The sequence below is a fragment of the Coenobita brevimanus genome, chromosome 8 (assembly GCF_032717465.1).
Source record: "Coenobita brevimanus isolate Jiangsu-jjx chromosome 8, ASM3271746v2, whole genome shotgun sequence".
Taxonomy (NCBI): domain Eukaryota; kingdom Metazoa; phylum Arthropoda; class Malacostraca; order Decapoda; family Coenobitidae; genus Coenobita; species Coenobita brevimanus.
Window position 1 is genome coordinate 39,152,863 of NC_136961.1, and position 23,205 is coordinate 39,176,067.

Consider the following 23,205-nt stretch of genomic DNA (forward strand, 5'->3'; position numbering starts at 1 on the left):
ACTTAAAGTGTACATTATCTTTCTCTGTTCCGTAACAATATACATATATATATATATATATATATATATATATATATATATATATATATATATATATATATATATATATAGGGTGAGGGCGCTCTCCATCCACTCACTCGATGTAGTGCTGCTGTTGGGTGTCTGCCCTTTCCTCTCCTCCATCCTTCTTTCCTTCCATCCTCTTCTGTGTTTCTTTCCTTCATTCTTTCCTATTCCTTCTGCCTGCGGGTGATTCTACACTGAGTGACAAGCCAAATGGTTTCCAGAACACCAGGAAACCATTTACTACTCAGGGTAGTAACCATATAACCAAATTTTGACGCCTGGTGGTTTAGTGGGTAATTATTGCACTACAATCGGATTGACCCGGTGAAGGTTTATACCCAAGGAGTGGTCGGGGTTGATTGCTAATATAATGTCACTCAGGGATGAGTGGCTGGTCACTCTCATCTTAAATGTCGGGACTAACTCCAAGTCCCGGGCTCCTACGCTCCTCATAGGGCATTGTAGGATTAGATGATGGATGGATGGATGAATATATATATATATATATATATATATATATATATATATATATATATATATATATATATATATATATATATATATATATATATATATATATGGGACGAGGTCATTAAGTGTGACCTCAGGGTTAAGGGACTGAACAGGGAGGCTGCAATGGATCGTGCAGCGTTGAGAGCCGCCATTAGCTGACCAAGGCCGACACATGCAAGCCTGATGGAGCCTTTAAAAACGAAAACAGAATTACATATATATATATATATATATATATATATATATATATATATATATATATATATATATATATATATATGCCATACCAGTTTGAGTACACCGCTTCCCGTCCGATCAGCGAATTTAAGCAACGTTGGGTCTGGTTAGTACTTGGATGGGTGACCACCTGGGAACGCCAGATTCTGTTGGTATAACGTTCTCCCTACGTGTCAGGTGGGGTTGGTGGAGGATTAGTGCCCCTCCCTGTAAAATAATTAACTCTAAGCCCTTGGCCACCCCGTTTCGGATACATGGCGTCTGGCAATGAATGAATGAATGATATAAATGAGTATATATATATATATATATATATATATATATATATATATATATATATATATATATATATATATATATACATATATCTCAGATATCTATCTATCTATCTGTCTACATTTATAGGTATATATTATATACTGTATATATATCTATATCTGTACATATATATATTTATATATATATACTGTATATATATATATATATATATATATATATATATATATATATATATATATCTATCTGTCTATCTATATAAATCTATCCATCCATCCATCATCCTATCCTATGTTGCCCGATGAGGAGCGTAGGAACACGGGGCTAGGCAGTTGGTCCTGATATTTAAGATGAGAGTGATATATATATATATATATATATATATATATATATATATATATATATATATATATATATATATATATATATATATATATATATATATATATACTTCAGGAAAAATATATTGGTAAGAGAAGAGATCTGTATATTTTTTTGTTGAATTGGAAAAGGCCTTTGACAGAGTCCCAAGAGAGGTGGTGAAGTGGGAAATGAGAAAGCTTGGCTTGGAGGAGTGACTGGTAAGGGTGGTTATTGCTATGTATGTGGGTGCTCTCACCCTGGTAAGAGTGAATGGAGATTTGAGTGATGAGTTTCCGTGAATACTGTGTGCATCAGGGGTCAGTTTTAAGTCCCATGTTGTTTATCTTGGTACTTGAAGCCCTCTCACGTGATTTAGAAACGGACTCCCGTGGAAGATGTATGCTGATGATTTGGTGTTGATTGCAGAGAACGAAAGGGAGGCGGAGGAAAGGTTTAGGAAGTGGAGAGATGGTATGGGGCACAAGGGCTTAAGGGTAAATGCAGATAAAACAAAAGTGATGATATCTAGGGTTGGTGGCAGTACTGTTGAAGATGAGGGAGAGTGGCCATGTGCAGTTTGCCACAAGGGCGTGGGAAGTAATTCTATCTTGTGAGGTGTATGTGATAAATGGGTGCATAAGAGATGTAGTGGTATCAGAGGTAGACTGCGAGATAATGCTGATTTTATGTGTGCGGCGTGTCGGGGAGAGCAGGTGGGGTTTGTCAGGCGTGAAAGGATTGAACTTGCTGGTGAATCTCTTGAGCGTGTGGAAGAGTTTTGTTATTTGGAAGACATGTTTTGTGCTGGAGGTGGGGCTGGAGCTAGCTCTATGGCTAGGGTGAAAAGTGGTTGGAAGAAGTTCAGGGTGCTCTTGCCTCATCTGACACTGAGAGGGCTCTCCCTACGTCCTAAGGGGTCATTGTATGCAGCATGTGTTAGGACTGTAATGCTGTATGGTAGTGAGACCTGGGCAGTAAAGGAGGAGGATATTCGCCGGCTCAGACGTACAGATATGACAATGATTAGGTGGATGTGTAGTGCGTTCCTGTGTCCAAGGTCCGGGAGGGCTGGATATACGATGGAAGAGTTGAGAGGTAGGATGGGACTGGAGTGTATTGGTGATCGTGATGAGGAGAGGTACTGTAGATTGAGATGGTTTGGACATGTGAAGAGGATGGGGGATGATAACTGGGTGAGGAATGTGAGAAGTGTTATTATTGGGGGTGGGGTTATGAGGGGTAGACCGAGAAAGACATGGGACGATCTCATTAAGTGTAACCTTAGTGTTAAGGAACTGAATAGGCAGGGTGCATTGGATTGTGCAGCGTGGAAAGCCGCCATTATGTGACCAACGCTGACGGATGCAAGAATGTTGGAGCCTTTAAAAACGAAACGAAACGATATATATATATATATATATATATATATATATATATATATATATATATATATATATATATATATATATATATATACAGTATTCTATGTATATATATGTTATATCTATCTATCTATCTATCTATCTATCTATCTATCTATCTATCTATCTATATATATATATATATATATATATATATATATATATATATATATATATATATTGAAAATAATTCCAATAATGTTGTTTCATGTCTTCCACCATTTGACTTCTACATGCCTATGATTTAATTTCTTAAGGAAATGTATTTCTGCTTTTTTCTTCCTTCACTGACTTTACTGATGAAAAGGAGTACAGTCATGATGGAAATCCTTCTGTCTTTCTCAAAACCTGTACTTCTGGGATGGCACTCTAGCAAGTAAAACATTCACCTTTGTCAACTTGCTCCCAGTCTTCAAGCTGGCGGTCTGCTCTCAGTCACAACGTACCAATACAGGATGATCAGTCTGAATCTTCCAGGTATTACCCTGTTATCAACCGCATTACGTAAAGGAAGGTAGTGCACGAGCTCAGAATCAGGTTGGTTGTGGTTTAAAAAAATGATATGCTTGAACTTTCAGAAAGATCAAATATATTGCACATAATCAGAAAATGCAGTTTCTTTCCACGGGTGGATCGTGGCTCTGAGGGCACATTTAAAATTTCAAGACTTTTTTTTAACTAAAAGTACTCATTCAAACATTACGCACTTCACTTATTTATAACCACCAGGATTGAATTATACTCGTATTATTGTTGTAATCAAATAAAATACACAAAAAAGTGGAGTAAAAATCGAGACATGCAATTCCTTTTGTGTTATGTCATCCTTCCGCTCACTCTAGTCCATTTTACTGCTATATTTACTCATTCAGCAAATTCAGCAGGACAGGAATTCAGTTGATATAAGAATATACTGACAGCAAGAAGCACGTAAAGAGACTAGTGAAGAGGAAAAAGGAGGTAAATGATGATCTAGGAAGAAAAATGAATGCAAAATACAATGAAAATAGGAAATTATTCTGGAAAGAGATTCGAGAATGTAGAAGTGACAGTGGCAAGAAATGTGAATGGGAGACGGATGTAAGTGGTAGATCATTAATCAATGGGGATGGAGTAAGGACCAGATGGAAAGAATATTTGAAAGTCTGATGAATGGGAATGGAAAGAGCAAAGCAACTGTTAACATGATTGGTTTGAGGGGGTGTACAGAGAAGGAATGCAGTGCCAGGAAACGTGACACTCTCACGGATGAAGGACGCTGTGAAGCGGGTGAAAAATGGAAAAGTAGTGGGTTGATAAGGTGTATGCAGAGTTGATTAAGTGTAGTGGAGAAAGCGGAATGAAGTGCTTATTGGTGATACTGTATGTAAGAAGACATGGATGAGTGGAACTGTGCCAGCGGAGTAGAAAAGGGCAGTGACTATATCCGTGTACAAAAATAAAGGAAACGAGTGCAAGAAATACCGTGGCATAAGTCTGTTGAGTGTTGTAGGGAAGGTATATGGAAAAATTGTTATAGAGAAAGTAAGACAAATATCAGAAGTCCTAGTGAGTGACGAACAGGTCGGCTTCAGGAGTGGCATAGGATGCGCAGATCAAATTATTGCAGTGAGATGGACAGTGGAGAAGGCTTGTGAGAAGTACTATACGATGTTTATGGCATTTGTGAGTCTGGGAAAAACATACGACAAAACAGACAGAAGGATTATGGAAGGTTCTGCGCATATGCGGTGAATAACGTAAGCTGCTAGGTGCCGTCAAGAGTGTTTATGATGGTAGTGAGGCATGTGTATGGGCAAATGGCCATCTACGTGAATGGTTATGATGGTAGTGAGGCATATGTAAGGGTAAATGGGTATCTAAGTCAATGGTTCACTATCAGTGTGGGTGCACGAAATAGTTGTGTGATGTCCCCAAGGCAATTCAGTATACATATGGATGGGGTGATGAGAGAAGTAAACACACGAGTCATGGGGAGAGGGATGGCGTTGGTAATGAATGGTGATGGATGGAATATCTCAAATTTGTTGTATACTGATGATGCAGTGCCAATTGCAAATACCGGACAAGAGCTTGCTAGACTAGTGCAGAGTTTTATTGATGTTGTGAGCGTCGTGGCTTGAGAATAAGTATTGGAAAGAGTAAAGTGACTGGTATTGAGAGAGAAGGTGGCTCCCAATGTGATGTTACAGTGAATGGAGAGAGACTGGAACTGTTGGGAGAGTTCAAAGAGTTGGATACAGTGATACAAAAGACAGGAAAATGTGCAAAGGAAGTGGAAAGTAGAATGACACAAGGAAGGAAGGTAGCTGGTGCTCTGAAGGCCTTGACAAGATGCAGAGGCTTGAGTGTTGCAGCTGCGGTAATGCCAACTTTAACATACCGATGTGAGACTATGGAGTGGCATGAAAATTAAAAGTCAAGAATAAGAGCAGTGAAGATGGGACAGCTGAGGAGTGTAAGTGGCGTACAGAGAGTGGACAGTATACGGAATAATGTGATTCGTTAAAGATGCGGAGTGAGGAAGTCTGTGGACACTTGCAGCGAAGAGAGTGTATTGAGACGGTATGGTCATGTGGAGGGTACGGATGACAATAGAGTGGTGAAAAGGGTATACCTGAGCGAATTTTAAGGAGGGAGGAGGCGAGGTAGGCCAAGAAGGTGGAGGGATATGGTGTATAAGTGTGTGAGAAAGAGAGGTATGGAAGTCAGTGAGGCTGAGGAACTGCAAGAGATCGATTGGCTGGATGAATTTTGTGTGAAGTGCATGACCTGGGATTTGGCACTTTTTTTTTTTTTTATGTGACACTGTTCGGATGGACTTAATCGGAAAGGTATATGTGAAGCTACAGTCCGTGGTGAAATAATTTTTTGGCCTACAAGATAGTGCCAGGATTTCGAGAACTTGAATGATGACTGAATGAAAGCGTGGCCCATTGAGTTGGGCAAACAATGGCTGTCTGGACGGTGATACTCCTAATTTTGCCGTTGGTGGGAAAGGAGGTCCAGATGATGATAATTTATTCATTCATATTATTGCTTGAAAATCGCACACGTATCTTTACAGTGATATCACCGAGTTCTAAAACTATTTTATTGTTACTCATACTTAACCCCGTTCTCTCTCTCTCTCTCTCTCTCTCTCTCTCTCTCTCTCTCTCTCTCTATGTATATAAATATATGCTTTTTATCATTCTTTTTCTGTGCCTGCCCTCCTCTCTTCCTATTTCTCCTATCTTTCCTGTCACTTCTTATTCCTTTTCTTTCCTTTACAGGTGGCTTTACATTGAGTGACAAGCCAAATGGTTTCCTGTAAGCCAAGAAACCATTTACAACGCTGGGTGGTAACCATATAACCAAACCATACGTGCTCCTTACGTGTCAACAAGTGGGTTGGTGGAGGGTTGGTGCCCCTCTCTGTAAAACAACTAACTCAGTGTCAAATGGCCACCCTTTGCGGGATTGTGGTGTCTGGCAATAGATAGATAGATGTATATATATGTAAATGTATATCTCTATCTATCTATCTATCTATCTATATATATATATATACATTATATATATATATATATATATATATATATATATATATATATATGTATGGAGCCTCTGTGGTAAAGTGTGCATTTTCGTACACTGAAGAACGAGGGTTCGCGCCCCGCCAGGGTAATAAACTTTAGGAGCATTCTTCAGGCCACGTACTGCATTGGCGGACTCAAGGGGTGTTGTGGTTGATCCAGTGTCGCATACTATTAAGTATGCTTGCACCCAGTCAGCTTGCGCGGGGCGACTACACTTGGTTCACAGACTACACACACATCCAAAGCTACTCCAACACTACAAGTACACTTACAAGCACTTCTCACCCTACACACAATCTCTACTAGACAGCCTAAGCCACTTGGTAGAGATACATTGGCTGTATCATCCCCACTTCAGTCGGGATAGGCCGGTCCTGCACTGGACACTCAAACGGCTGATGAGATATTATATATATATATATATATATATATATATATATATATATATATATAGAATTCGTTTATGTGAAGAACTTGGTCCCATCACAATTGAAAAATTTTTAATATAATGAATAAGCGATCACATTTTGACCAAAAAACACTGCTCTCAACGCCCGGCAGAGGATCTCTGTAGAATTTTTTGCTCATAGTTACAACTAAAATATACTATAGCACTAGCCGATTGTCAGTGTGTGTATTTCGGACTTGCGTTCAGACAACTTGGGTTCCATTCCAGAAGCTGAATATAACACGATCAATTGGTTAGCTGTAAAAAAATCCAAGTGACAATGTTAGACTAGAACAGCACATAAAAGGATCATCATGAGCCCTTTGACGTCACCTTCACAGGTGATAGTGACGACGTTAGACTAAAACAGCACATGAACATGACTCGGATTACCTGATATGATCACAATGTACGCGCGAAGCATGAGAAAACGAGTGAGAAGCATGAGAAAACAAGTGCCAAGCTGGAGAAAGTGAGCATGCAGCACGGGAGCCCTCCACAGGAGCAAGTGTGAGGGGTCGAACGGCCCACGAGCACTTGTGTATATATATATATATATATATATATCTCATCTCATCATCCATTTGAGTGTCCAATGCAGGACCGGCCTATCCCGACCGAAGTGGGGACGATACAGCCAATGTATCTCTCTACCAAGTGGCTTAGGCTCTCTGGTGGAGATTGTATGTAGGGTAAGAAGTGCTTGTAAGTGTAATTGTAGTGTTGGTGTGACTTTGGATGTGTGTGTAGTCTGTGAACAAAGTGTAATCGGACCATGGAAGGCGTCTGGGTGCAAGCATACTTTACAGTACGCGACATTGGTTCAACCACAGCACCCCTTATGTCCGACAAGCAGTACGTGGCCAGAGGAACGCTCCCAAAGTTTATTGCCCTGGCGGGGCGCGAACCCTCGTTCTTCAGTGTACGAAAATGCACACTTTACCACTGTACAATAGAGGCTCCATATATATATATACATATATATATATATATATATATATATATATATATATATATATATATATATATGTGTGTGTGTGTGTGTGTGTGTGTGTGTGTGTGTGTGTGTGTGTGTGTGTGTGTGTGTGTGTGTGTGTGTGTGGTATGAGGGGGTGACCATCATCCACCCACTCAGTGTAGTGACACCCTGTTTTGGGGGTGGCTCTACACTGAGTGGCATCCCAAATGATTTCCTGTAAATCAGGAAAGCATTTACAGTACTGGGTGGTAACCTTATGACCAACCAACATGGGTTCCTTACGTGACAACAAGTGGGTTGCTGGAGGGTTAGTGCCCCTCCCCGGAAAACAGCTAACTAAAAATACGAACAAGAAGCCTCGGACCAGGACTGACCAAAAAATGACGACTAAGGACCGAACAATGGGCTTGGAATGTAAAGGGTGCAAATGATGAGGTGAAAGAAAGAGTTTGTCCAGGTGCTTGAAGGTGCGAAAGTGGATGTATGTGGATTAACTGAAACTAAAAAGGAAGGTGAGAGTTTGAGAGAATGGGAGTATGGGTGGGGTATATGCACGGAAGTAGGTGAGAATGAGAGGGCAAAAGAATCTGTGTGTATTGTTGCGAGTAACAGATGAAAGGAGAATATAAAAGAGTATGGATCGGTTGGCTCTAGGATTTGCGTGGGTAGGAGTGAAAGTTGGACTATAAATGTGGGCGATTGTGTGCGTGTATGCGCCAATGCAAGATTGTGCAAACAGAGTGAGAGAAGAGTTCTGAACAAATGTGGAAGCATGCTTGGAAAAGTTTGAAAGGAATGAGAGAGTCTTTTTAATTGGAAATATGAATGGAAGAGAAGGGAATGTGAAGGTGGATGGCAGTGCTTTAGTACATTTGTGCCAGGAGGGGGTTGGTGATAGCTAATACCCTCTTCAGGCACAAAATGATCCATAGGTATATTTGGCGAATGATGACAAGGGTGGATGGTGATCTGAATAAGTGGAAGGCAATGATTGATTATTTGTGTGTGGATGAAAGGATGAGAAAGTGTGTAATGGATGCAAAGATTATATTGAGGTTGGGGGAGTGGACTTTCTGACCACCACTTGGTGGTGATCAGAATCAAAGTCCAAACTATCTATCTATCTATATACCTAGGCTACTTCCCCCAAGGAAAGGGGGAGAAATAGAAGAAGGGAAATAGAAGAAGGGAAGGACAGGGGGAAGTACTTGTTACAAGGAGGGTAAAAAAGTTACAAGAGGACAGAAAAAAGGCAGAATATAAGAGGGAAGTGGAGGAGTGATTGGGTTAATATAGATTGGAGCAGATGGGGGATGTGGAAGGTGTGTGCAAGATATTCGAAGAAGAAATCTGTGCAGCATGTGAGATGGTGTGAGGGGTGAAGAGAAGATGAAAGGTGATGCAGGGAACAGCATGGTGGACTGAAGAGGTGAGAGAGGCTGGGGTACAAAAGAAGATAGCATACAGTGAGTGGATGAGAAACAAGGGCGTCGAAGAAGTTGAGAGACAGAAGAGAGAGTTATATGCAGAGAGGATGAGAGACGTGAAAAGATTAGTAAGAGAGAGTAAGAAGAGAGTGGATGAGGAATTTCGAATGGATTTGAGCGTAAAGTGGAGGGAATGTAAGAAAATGTTCTGGAAAGAGATAGAGAGCGTTAGACAGGGTATCAAAGAAGTTAGCTGGGAAGTGAAAGAACAAAAATGGTAGATTACTAGTGGAGAAGGGAGAAAAAGTGAGCAGATGGAGAGAACACTTTAAGGAATTACTGAACATAGAGAATGAAAGTAATGCAAGTATAAGTGGCTGCGAAATGGCTGGGAGGAGGGATATGAGAAGAGAGGAAGAAATCAGTAGGATGGCAATTGTGGAAGCAATGAAGAAAGGTAATATGGGGAAAGCCCCAGGAATTGATGGAGTTTGTGGTGAAATGCTATAGCAAGGAGGAAAGATAGTAATAGAATGGATGTGGAAGATGTGCAGATTGACCTGAGAGGAAGGTATCGTCCCAGAGGATTGGAAGTCAGGTATAATTATTCCCTTGTAGAAAGCAAAAAAAAAAAAGAAGTGTGTGGTAATCATAAGGGTATTTGCCTTCTTAGTGTTATAGGAAAAGTATATGGTAGGATACATATTGACAGTTAGAGAAAGAACAGAGGAATTAGCTGGAGAAGAACAGGGAGGTTTTAGGAGGGGATAAGGTTGTGTAGATCAGATATTCATTCTTAGATCTTTAGTGGAAAAGTTTGTAGAGAAGGGAAAAAAGTTGTTTGCAGCCTTCATGGATTTGGAGAAAGCATATGACAGGGTGGATAGACAAGGATTGTGGAAAGTATTAAGAATATATGGGGTAGATGGGAAGTTAGTGGTAGGTGGTGGCCACCATTATCCACTCACTTGATGTAGTGCTGCTGTCACGAGTCGGCTCGTGACATCATTTGGCGGGAAACCGCAAACTCTAGTGGAATCCCAATGTTATCATTCAGTTAACCGCTCACCCGGTCGGGAGTCTTTTCAAAACAATTTTTCACTGTCATAAATAATCGTCTTCGTGCGAGATGTTAGCACTTCCGCTGAGCGATTTATTTTGGGCATGTTTCGTTCATTCTAGCCGTTAGAAATGCGGCCACAGCGCTCCCCTCTTTCCCACGGTTTAGTCAGTCAAGGTTTGAGCGCCACGGAAGTAGGTAGTGTGTGGCAGTGTCCTTCCTCAACGACACCCAGTTCCCACCGCCGCCGTATTCCCACCCACAGTAGTGTGATTGGCAAGAGGCTCAGCGTGTGCAGTGTTCTTCCTCAGTAACGACACCCAGTCATCCGCTTTGTCCACTTTTCTGACTAGTATTTTCTTTTCGTTTTCCTAGGTTTAAGAGTTTAGCTTCTGAGTGAGCGAGTGAGTGCGATCTCTTTATTTTGAATTCATTTTTAAATGTAACGTTAAATTTATTTTATTGTAATCAATAAATTTAACAGTTCTTTTTCTCGAGCTTAATGTAATGTAAACTCGTGTTTTATTTTCCATAATTAAGCTTATTTCACTTATAGCTCCTAGCTTGCATAAACGCTTTGCTATTCATAACTGGTACTTAGGCCAGTCTTGTTGTATTAAGCTTAAAATCCGTTGTGCCATCTAGGAGTTAATGAATCAGCAAGAACCTGATATCATTAATAGCATCAGTTATTGATTGTCAGGGGTCAAGTCACTTTCTCCAGAGGCTAACAGTACTAATAAACAGCAATTGTGAGGAATTAGTCTCTGCTGTGTACTGTTGAGAAAGTTTATAAATTCTCGTCCTGAGAGAATCGGCGAAGCAAGCCAGCACAAAATAATCATTACTTGGTTTTCATAAGACAATTCATTGTCCCTGCTCTTCAGTATTACTGAACATTATCCTTTAATATTTCATATCTTAAAAACCCCGTGACAATTGGCGACCTCATTCCAGGATATTAACTCCTAGCTCTAAAGCTATTCACGAGATAATACTCGTTCATACTTAGGTATTTATTATTAAAGTCTATAGGCACTACCTTACTGGTGATTACTGATTAATTTTTATTGGTTTACATAATAGTTTTCACAGTCAGTTGTTTGTTTAATTTTCGTTCTTTACCAGTTTAATTAGATAAAACTGGTCACCACTAACCTGTGCCTATATTCTTTATTCTCGATTATTGACATCTTTCTCTGAAAAAAATTGCAGTCAGTACTGAGTCGCTAGTTATTTAGATTGAGCTAGCATCATGGCAGCCAACGTCTATGTATAGGAAGCTAAAGATATGGGCCTTACTGACCCAGAAAAAATCCAAAGCTACGTCCTCTCACGGTTTAATTACGAGCAACAGCGTGAGAAAGATGCTCGTGAAGAACGCGAAAGAGAACGTGAACACGAACGAAGACAATGCAAGGAACGTGAGAGAGAACGCGAACACGAGTGACAACAACGCGAATACAAGCAAAAACAACGCGAACTCGAGCTAGTACAAGAGCGAGAACAACGCGAATACGAGCGTGAACAACGAGACAGAGAACGAGAACACGAACGTGCCGAGCGAGAAGCACGTGAAAAACATGAATTTGAAATGTTGAAGCTCAAGCGAGATTCCTTGGCTTCAGACACATCTGGTGCAGCTGGTCCAAGCTCCACGCACTTTCTCCCTGCACATGTTATGGTGACCCCACACATTAAGCTTCCACCATACAAAGATGGCGAGCGAATCGATCCATACATAGCTCGTTTTGAAGACATGGCTCAACTGTACCAGCTGGATGATGCTGCTAAGCAGCTTCAGTTTCTTAACCTGTTTGAGGACCCTACCCTCGATATTCTCCACAGAATTCGTGGAGACAATTTCACGTATGAGATGATGAAGGCCACACTTATCAAGGCGTATGGTCTCACAGTTGACGAAGCCGAGAGTCAGTTCATGAGGGCGCGTTTACAGGATAAAGAGACTGCCGTTCAGTTTCTTGACCGGTTTACTACTTACTTAGATGAGTGGATGAAGAAAGATGAAACTCCTTCCACACATGAGGGGATAACTGACCTTATGCTGCGCATGCAGCTAGAAAAGTCGTGGCCTACTGAACTTATGGCTCAGCTTAAGATCTGCCAGGTAAGAGATGCTAGCCAAATGTTGAAGAAGGCTGATGCATTCTTTACTGCATACGGGTATCAAACTCACAAGCAGTATACCTGGAACAGGAAAGCTGATAAATCTGGGAAACCATCTCAGACTGAACCCCAGCAACAAGGCCGTTCTCAGAATAATGGCCAAGGTCCAAAACCGCAGAGGAAGGACCAGGGGCAAAACACTCAGAAACCTGAGTGGAAGAGGTACAACAAGTACCCTAACCAGCAGCAGTATCAGCCACGCAACCAACCGTCGGGACTGTCCTTTTCACCACTAGCTCAAATGAATAGGAGGCAGGAGGCGAAGGCAGCCTCCATTCCTCAGCAGCAGCACGGTGGTGTCATCCCTACCAGTATGGGTACTCCCCCACAGTTCACTAGTCCCACAGCGACAGTGAGCCCCCCTCCGCAGATGGCCAATGCTCCATCTCCCCAGGCAGTGAGTATGACCCCTCAAGTATGTAATTCTCAGGGCACCATGTTTGTCGCATCATTTATTCAGCAGCCTAATCAGTGGTTAGCTGCTTCCTCCACAGGCCCACCCACAGGTGACAGTGCCCTCCTTGTTCAGCCAGGGTTAGTGGGAGACATCCCTGTGAAGGTCCTGAGAGACAACGGGTCCTCAGGTTGCTATGTCAAGCAGAGTCTAGTTAGGCCTGAGCAGTACATAGGTCGACAGATCCATGCTAACCTTATTGATGGATCAGTGAGATTGTTCCCTGAGGCACGTATCCAGGTGGCATCTCCATTTTTCACTGGTACGACACTTGCAGTTGTCATGTCAGAACCTGTATTTGACCTTATTATTGGCAATATTCCCGGTGCTAAGGATAGTTGCACCAAAGATGATGTTACTCAGACTTCGGCTGCAGTAACACGAGCCATGGCTGAGGCTCTAGACTCTGTCACCCCAGTGACCATTGAATTGCCGCAAGATCTGATGTGTAGCCAAATTGTTGTTCAAGAACAACATTCTGACCCGACACTTGCTGCCGCGCGAAAGAAACAAAAGGGTAGGGTGATAAAGTATTCACGGGAAGATCGAGCCAAGTTCCTTCGCAAATAAAGACGGCTCTACTGTGAGTCACGAGCACCCGAGGGCGAGGTTCGATTGCAGTTTGTCGTTCCCACTAAGTACTGCCTAGCAGTGTTAGAATGGGGTCATTCTTCAGCCTCAGGAGGTCACATGGGCAAAAGGAAGACCCAGGGCCGTATCCGAGCTGACTTTGGCCAGGGATGAGACGAGACATAGATAGTTTTGTGCGTTCCTGCAATGTGTGTCCACGTACCACGAATCAGGGACATGTCCTTCCTGCGCCGTTTGAAACCACACCCGTAATCTCTGAGTCAGTTGAGAGACAGGGCAGTGGTGAAGTAGGTGCAGACCTGATGTCTCACTTGCTAACTGCTTACTAAGTAGCAATTGTTGTATGCTTGGTTCTGTAAGATAGGCATTCTCAGAGATTTGAGTAATCCAAGGACCAGCCTGGTTCCCAGTTAAAAGTGTACCAGGAAGACCTGACATCTCACCCGTTGGCCCTACACAACACAGTATGTCCAGGGCCTGTATATACATGTATACCATAAGTTAAGGGGGAAGTTTGAGAACCCTGCAGAGACAGTCCGAGGCTGTGTATGAAATACCTTGTGGAACGTCTCGAGCTGTGGGCCTCTCTGAGGATTCCCGGAGAATGCACAATATCCACATGAGTGTTCACACCCACGGTGGGTGTTAAATGTGACCAGCCCGATGTGACCTGCTTCTTGTTATTAGATTGTGTAGCGATTAACTCAGCCCGTTCCTGTTATTAGTCATTGGCAGTTTCTGGTTAATAATGTTAGGTTAACTAGTAAACTGCCCGTTCTAAGAGATTTGAGTAATTCAAGAACTGGCACGTTTTCTGGTTAATAATGTTAGGTTAACTAGTAAACTGCCCATTCTAAGAGATTTGAGTAATTCAAGAACTGGCACGTTTCCTAGTTAATAAGCGTTAACCAGTAAACTATAAGGGTTCTAAGCAATTTGTGAATTCAAGAATTACATATCCTGGTTAATAATGACATAAGTACTGATTGCTAGGTAGAGAGAGAGAGAGAGAAATAACAGTTTTGATGCTCCACCTTAATTCCTTTCGCAGGTGCAGCTGGTGGGTGCAGCATTGCCGTTCAGATCAGCTGGTCATCCCTTCGCATGCTGCCGCCCCTTCTCTTCTGCCTTGTCGTCATTATTTACTATAAATTTGCATTACATGATTTTACACGTAGGTACAGTTACATCACAACTGTCACACCTACACTGTGTATTACATACATTACGCTACATAACAATTAGTTGTTAATGTAAATGTAGCAAACTTTTCGCTCAGTTTGACCTGAGTACAGGATTTTTCACCGTCGTCACAGAGTTTTTCCCTCAAGCCTCCTTTCTATTAACATCAATACGAGGTTTTTCCGCTCACTGGCGACTGTGACTTTCTCCTGTAGCAGGATAGCACACACATACCACAGTGTGAATCTTGTGTGATTGAGTAGGATTTGTATGTATGTAAATTGAATTTTTTTTTCCTGGAAAAAAATATTTCAACTTTTGATGAGGCGTAATGTCACGAGTCGGCTTGTGACATCATTTGGTGGGAAACCGCGAACTCTAGTGGAATCCCAGTGTTATCGTTCAGTTAACCGCTCACCCGGTCGGGAGTGTTTTCAAAACAATTTCTCACTGTCATAAATGATCGTATTCATGCGAGATGTTAGCACTTCCGCTGAGCGATTTATTTTGGGCATGTTTCACTCATTCTAGCCGTTAGAAATGCGGCCACAGTGCTCCCCTCTTTCCCACGATTTAGTCAGTCAAGGTTTGAGCGCCACGGAAGTAGGTAGTGTGTGGCAGTGTCTTTCCTCAACGACACCCAGTTCCCACCGCCACAGTATTCCCACCTACAGTAGTGTGATTGACGAGAGGCTCAGCATGTGCAGTGTTCTTCCTCAGTAACGACACCCAGTCATCCGCTTTGTCCACTTTTCTGACCAGTATTTTCTTTTCGTTTTCCCAGGTTTAAGAGTTTAGCTTTTGAGTAAGCGAGTGAGTGCGATCTCTTTATTTTGAATTCATTTTGAAATGTAACGTTAAATTTATTTTATTGTAATCAATAAATTTAACAGTTCTTTTTCTTGAGCTTAATGTAATGTAAACTCGTGTTTTATTTTCCATAATTAAGCTTATTTCACTTATAGCTCCTAGCTTGCATAAACGCTTTGCTATTCATAACTGGTACTTAGGCCAGTCTTGTTGTAATAAGCTTAAAATCCGTTGTGCCATCTAGGAGTTAATGCATCAGCAAGAATCTGATATCATTAATAGCATCAGTTATTGATTGTCAGGGGTGATGTCACTTTCTCCAGAGGCTAACAGTACTAATAAACAGCAATTGTGAGGAATTAGTCTCTGCTGTGTACTGTTGAGAAAGTTTATAAATTCTCGCCCTGAGAGAATCGGCGATGCAAGTCAGCATAAAGTAATCATTATTTGGTTTTCATAAGACAATTCATTGTCCCTGCTCTTCAGTATTACTGAACATTATCCTTTAATATTTCATATCTTAAAAACCCCGTGACAGCTACCTACTTCTTCCTTAGCCTTTATCATTCTTTTTCTGTGCCCATCCTCCTCTCTTTCTATTTCTCCCATCTTTCCTGTCACTTCTTATGCTTTTCTTTCCATAACAGGTGACTTTACATTGAGTGACAAGCCAAATGGTTTCCTTTAAGCCAAGAAACCATTTACAACGCTGGGTGGTAATCATGTAACCAAACCATACGTGCTCCCTACGTGTCAACAAGTGGGTTAGTGGAGGGTTAGTGCCCCTCCCTGTGAAACAAACAACTCAGAGTCAAATGGCCACCCCTTTCGGGATTATGGCGTCTGGCAATAGATAGATAGATAGATAGATAGATAGATAGATAGATGGGAAGTTGTTGAAGGCCGTGAAGAATATGTATGAGGGTGCTAAGGCTGCAATGCGTGTGGATAATGAACTGAGTGAATTTTTCTATTTGAAGGTTGCATTGAAACAATGATGTGTCATGTCGCCATGATTGTTCAACCTATACATGAATGGGGTTATAAAAGAGATACAAGGTAGGGCAGTGGATGTTGGAGTGGCCCTAGCGAGAGAGGGTAGCATTTGGAAACTCCCTGTACTGTTGTTTGCAGATGATACTGTATTGTTAAGTGAAGACGAAGGGGAGCTGCAAGGCTTGGTGGATGAGTTTGGGAGAGTGTGTAAGAAACAGAATCTAAAGGTGAGTGTAGGGAAGAGTAAAGTGATGGTCTTTGAGAGAAGTGAAGTCAGTGAATGTACAGTGAGACAGGATGGGGAGGAAATGGAGAATGTGAGTGTATTTAAGTACCAGTACATCGGTAATGTGATGAGCACGGATGGAAGTTTAGAGGATCAAGTGCTTGAAAGGGTGCAGGAGGGAAGAAAGGTTGCTTGGTCCTTAAAAGCACTGATAAGAAACAGGGAAGTGACCATGGAAGTGAAAAAGCTACTACATGACAATATTGTGATACCAACTCTAACATATGGAAGTGAAGCTTTGACTTTGTTGGAGAAACAGAAGTCAAGAGTGAGAGCAGTGGAAATGAGTTATTTCAGAGGAGCATGTGGAGTCACATGGAGAGACACAAACAAATGAGGAAGTGAAGAAGTGTTGTGGTGTGGATGTGATAGGGAGCATTAGGAGAAACGTATTAAGGTGGTTTCGCCGTGTGGAGAAGATGTAGAGTGAGAGACTGATGAGGAAACTGTCTGTGGGTGATATGGAGGGGAGGAGACGAAGAGGGAGGACAAGATGAGATGGAAGTATGGAGTGGAGAGGTATATGAGAGAGGGGTGTGTGAGCTGGGAACGGGGCAGTGAAATGGCGGGGGATAGAGCAAAATGGAGACAAATTGTTTGTGGCCACCCCTCACGGGATATATATATATATATATATATATATATATATATATATATATATATATATATATATATATATATATATATATATATATATATATATATATATATATATATATACATATATATATATATATATATATATATATATATATATATATATATACATATATGACCAAAAACCCTTTAATGCGCGAGTTTACCGCACAGAACGCGAGGCAGAGGCAAGGAGTGGCTCAAAAATGCCATTTTCTACTAGTGCGCGACCACCTCTCACAGAGTGCGTCACATATCGTCATGTTGATGCACAGAAATTCCTGGGCATTCTACTGCGCAGCTTGGGGTACAAGGGAGCAGGCGCGCCATAACAGTCCCGGCTCGTGCACTGTGCGGATCCGCTCTCTACAGCTAACCTGTCGTGTACAACGTGTGGTGTTTTTTGTGCTGCCTGTACTTTGCCGCACCATGGCTCCAACCCCAAGAGTTAAGAAACTTCTGACACACGCCACCAAGTTAAAGATAATTAAGATGAAGGAGGAGGGTCAAGGAAACACGGCTATCAGGAGAACCCTGGGACTGGCTGAATCTTCAGTGAGAACTGTGTGGAAGAACCGTGAAGCCATAAAGGCTGTAATGAAGACGTACGGTGCCTCTGACCTAGATGGCCAATCGCAGGTGGGAAATCATGGTATGATACTAATGGAGCGCTATCTTGCTACCTTCATAATGCGGAAAGAAAAGGAAGGTGTTCCACTCAATGGAAGATTTATTCGGAACCAAGCCCAGCTCTTTTACAAGGCTGCATCTCGAAGGTTAAAAGTGGAAAAACCGTTCAGGGCATCGGTTGGATGGCTGGACCATTTTCTCAAGCCCAAGGAACTCAATTACGTGAAATTGTCTGGTGAACGTGCCTCTCCTGATGAGCTGGCCGCAAGAGACTATCCTGCAATATTTAAAACGATTATTGAAGAGGGACAGTACACCAAGGACTAGATCTACAACATCGATGAAACGTCCTTATATTACAAGGCCATGCCAAAATCAACTTACATTGCTAAAAGACAGAAACAAGCCCCTGGTCGCAAGCTCCAGAAGTGTAAGATGACGGTAATGTTCGCTGCAAACCTATCTGGGAGCCACAAGATGAGGCCAGTTGTTGTACACACAGCTTCACATCCAAGGTGCTACAAAAACCTCACGAACATGGATGCAAGTGGCGTGTATTGGTACAAGTCCATAAATGGTTGGATGACCGGGAACATTATGGCAGACCGGTTAACGAGGCGCGATGTGTCCCTGATGCGAGAGCCAAGTGTCGGGAACTGGGCATTCCATTTAAGATGCTCCTTGTGCTTGATAATGCACCAAGTCACCCTCCATACCTGGAAGATCTTCACAAGGATTGTCGTGTTGTGTTTCTGCTGCCCCGCACAACGTCACTAATGCAGCCACTCGATCAAGAACTAATCACCACAGTGAAGCATTTCTACTATAAGGAAGTGTACGACTACCTACGCAGGAAGACCGACACACAAGAGGAGCTTCATGCCCTACAAGAAGATCACGACGAAGACCTTGATGAGGCATTTGCTCCCGTTCCATTTCCACCAGCACCTGTATCCCGACCTGCCACAGATGCCATGACTGTTGAGGGATTTTGGTGTAACTTTACGGTGAAGGACGCAGTTGAATTTCTCCTTCAAGCCTGGCACCAGATTACACCTGCAATGGTGAACCATGCGTGGCGAATGCTCGTGCCTCACCTATGCATCACCCAGGAGACGGCCATTCAACCACTGGCCGATGCTGAGGCAGCAACATTGACAGCAGCACAAGCTGTGCCAGGTTTCGAGGACGTTACATTGGCGGACATACAAGAAGTGCACACTGCTACTGAGGAACAGCCTCCCGAGGAAGTGTTACAACTAATAGACGAGGCTGACGCAGAGCCCGACGCCAGACAGAGTCAAGTTGAGCAGCCTAGCGTGATGGAAGGCAGGACTGAGCTGTGTATGTCAAACATTAGCAAGATCCTTGCTGCCGTGGATAAGCTCAAGGAAGAGGTGAGGGCACAGGAAGTGAGCAACCTAAGAACAGAGGAACTTCTGGTTGGTATCGACAAACTCTTCCGTTTCTACACAGACAGGCACAGGGAAGAAATAAACAGGAGAAGACAGACGCTCATAACAAGCTACACACAGCGGGCTCAAGTTGGTGAAATTGCGGAACCATCGACATCGTCTACTCCTGATCCTGTTGAGGATGAAGAGGATGTAATGTCAGAAGTGTCAGCATTGGACTTTGAAGGGTTTATGGCCGAAGTGAGTGACTTTGATGCTCCTGGGGAAGGTCATCAAGAGGAGTCTGCGGAGGGAAGTGTTGGTGCGGTGGGAGGTGCGGTGGGGAGTGCGGCGCTGTAAGTGTTGCCGCGCCTCGGAACCCATGTTATTTAAGGTCATCAGGCCTGTTGTCTACTGTTGTTAAGGTGACTACCCATATTTTTGTTATTGTAGCTATAGCTTTAGTACAATGTCTGAAACATATGACCTATATTATGTCTCTAAGGGCCAAAAAATGTCCAGGTATGAGGGGGTACCAACCACATGTAATTATTCCCATAAGATTATGTATTCGTAGTACGCGAATTCCCAGTGCACGAGCTCGTGCACCGCCCAATCTCTCGCGCACTGTGCGAGCCCACTCTATATATATATATATATATATATATATATATAGAGAGAGAGAGAGAGAGAGAGAGATATATAGATAGATAGATAGATATAGATATAGATATATATAGTATATAGTATATATATAGTATATAGTATATATATATATATATAGATATATATATATATATATATATATATATATATATATATATATATATATATATATATATATACTGTTTATTATTAAACAGGCAGAGGCTGTTCACCTCATGAACTCCTCTTTTCTTGCTGAATCCCTAGAGCCTTTGTCCTTTGAGAAGTGTTGTATAATTTTTCCCTCAACTGTCGCAGTAGTCATTGTTCTCAGTAGCATCCTTGCATGCATCCCTGACTGCGACAGGAGTGCAGGAGTCGTCCAGCAGTGCACTCTTATCCCCTTTCTGTATTCTCTAATGCAAGAGATAATCGATACTCCCAACCCTTCGTACCTGCAGCCGGACAACCTTCGAACTGTCGTTCTAAAGCTGTGTTTGCCTCAGCATGTGGCCATCAGTCTTTTAAGTGCAATGTGTCCATCCATCTTGCAATGAACATGCACTTAATTCACAATACTTATAGTAGAGGATCTGCAATCGTCGTCTAAGGATGAGGCAGGGAGGTAGATATGGTCATCACAGATCATGAGCTCTGCCGTCGCAAGTTAAGGGCAGGGAGGACATACTTTGACCTACACCACAACAGAAATGGCTTATTTATCGTTTACATAACCAATTGACCTGGCGATAGCCTCTGCCCCTCTTCCACTCTATTAAAACACTAATTAAACCGATAGAAGATAAAAGTGGCTTGATGTCTTTTGTAAAGTAAGAAGTCCTGATAATTCTCAGTGGCTGGGAAATATAACTGGAATGTATATAATGGCACTGACACTGGGAAACCTTTCTTCATGCCCTCGAAACACTCCAATGACAGTGTGGGAAGGGTAGTATTTCGAAATTACATCCAGTTAACCGACACTGAGAATACCATGCTCATCATTTATATAATTGAGTTCTAAGCATTTTTTCTTCTATAAACATCCCTTGGAAATGTATTTTATATATTCTGGTATCCGCATTAAAATTACAGTAGGTCTGTTGTGGCTAAATCAGGTTAGGTTGCGTCATCTCAATCTGTTATGGTATCTACATAAAAATTAGCTTAAATCACTTCTGGGAAGGTCAGATTTGGTTAGATTAACTCCCTTTGCAATGGCTTTTATGTTATTCTTTGGTTAGGTCAGGTCTTATTTGGTTAGGTTTTGTATAGTTAGGCTATGTCAGTTTAGGTTAGCTCATTTCAATGTTCGTGCAATAACAGACGGAGTTAGGAGCTGGAAACCCCCCAAACCCCTCCTAATTTACGAAGAACCGTGCATAAAAAATCCCGACGAAAATTCATGGAAGATAAATTGTTTTCAGCTGCATAAAGTAAATGGTTATCATTTTAATTTCAGTGTAGTGATTGAGGTTGTGGTTGCATATGTAACTCGTCTGCGTTTAACTTGGGAGAGAGGATTTAGAGACCCTTTACACAGTCTCATTGCATCAGATGAACATTTATTAAGATTCTATCGGTTCCTGCTCAAGATACATTAGTTTGAGCTAGGAACTCCATCAAATAATTGGTTATCCAACAATGGATTCTCATGCCGTCCTTACACATACACACAGTTAATGACTATAATGTGTTATGCCAAGGGCTTGTTCCAAAATGTTGTTGTTGATTCTACAGGACTAAGCCAGTCTTGTGTTTGCAAAGTAATCACCTAAGTGAATTATGTGTTGTTTGAAAATGCTAGGAAATAAAGTAGGACTTAGAACTGTGAAGGCGATAAACAATTTTGTGCAAGGACTTAGTCAAATAAGGAAGCTTCCAAAGGAAACTGGTGTCACCTATGTTCCCATCAATGCATCAAACGAGAGTGAAAGTTATGTTTGTATTTTAAAAATAATATCATCTCGTTACCTATTTACTTATTGTGTAGCCAGAATGAGGAAGCTTTGCCATACCTATTTATGGTATAATAGGGTATGGAATTTTGGCATTATAAACAGGTCCGTGACCTTTAAAAGTAGTTCAGTGGTATTCATATTGGGAACATTTACTTAGATTAGCCTAAGATAGCTTCTTGTATAATATCAACAAGATCTGAAAACAAATGTGTGGAAGAAATAATGAATCATGGGTACATTTAACCATTGTCTTAATAGCTGCCTAATATATCCTTAACTGTAACCATATTCGTTTCAAATAATAAGAGGGACCACAGCCATATTTCTGTAAAGTTACAGCTTTACGGCTTTTGCGGTTTTCTATAAAACGTGTTACTAAGAAAACTCTGAGATTATAATTATGAATTCGGTACTTCCCACTAGGCTAAATGGCAAAATATTCAGCCAAAATTCTCAGCAAACTTTTCTTTTTAAATCAAATGATTTTCAAACAAATTGCTGTATCTCAATTAGATTCTGAGATATTTCAATTGCATATATGCAATTTTTGCACCAAAAATGAGTATAAGATCTTCAAAAATAGATCAAAGTCATTTAGATTTGGCACAAGTACTTAGAATATCCTAGGGTACCTTCCTGTATAATATCATCAAGATCTAAGAAAGAGAGGTGCAAAGAAAAGTAATTATAATACTAAAACAATAAGGTTCGATATATATATATATATATATATATATATATATATATATATATATATATATATATATATATATATATATATATATATATATATATATATGTGGTGAAGATTATTTATATTTCTTGAAATCTTAAAAATATAAAAGCACCAGGACCAGATGGTATTTAAGGAGAGCTGTATAAAGCATTGTCAGAGAGTGAGGTGTGTGTTGAAACACTGACTAAATGCCTTACAGCAGAAATTGAAAATGCAGGAAAACCAATGGAATGGAAAACATCTAAAACAAGGATGATTCCCAAGAAAACAAAACCAACAGTTGCAGACCTAAGACCAATTGCTCTAACTAATGTCTCATATAAAAT

At 41.3% G+C, this 23,205-nt stretch overlaps 1 pseudogene; it reads left to right on the forward strand.

Moving 5' to 3' along the window:
- Positions 1-852: 852 nt before the first annotated feature.
- On the forward strand, positions 853-972 carry LOC145408734 (5S ribosomal RNA; annotated as a pseudogene).
- Positions 973-23,205: the final 22,233 nt, after the last annotated feature.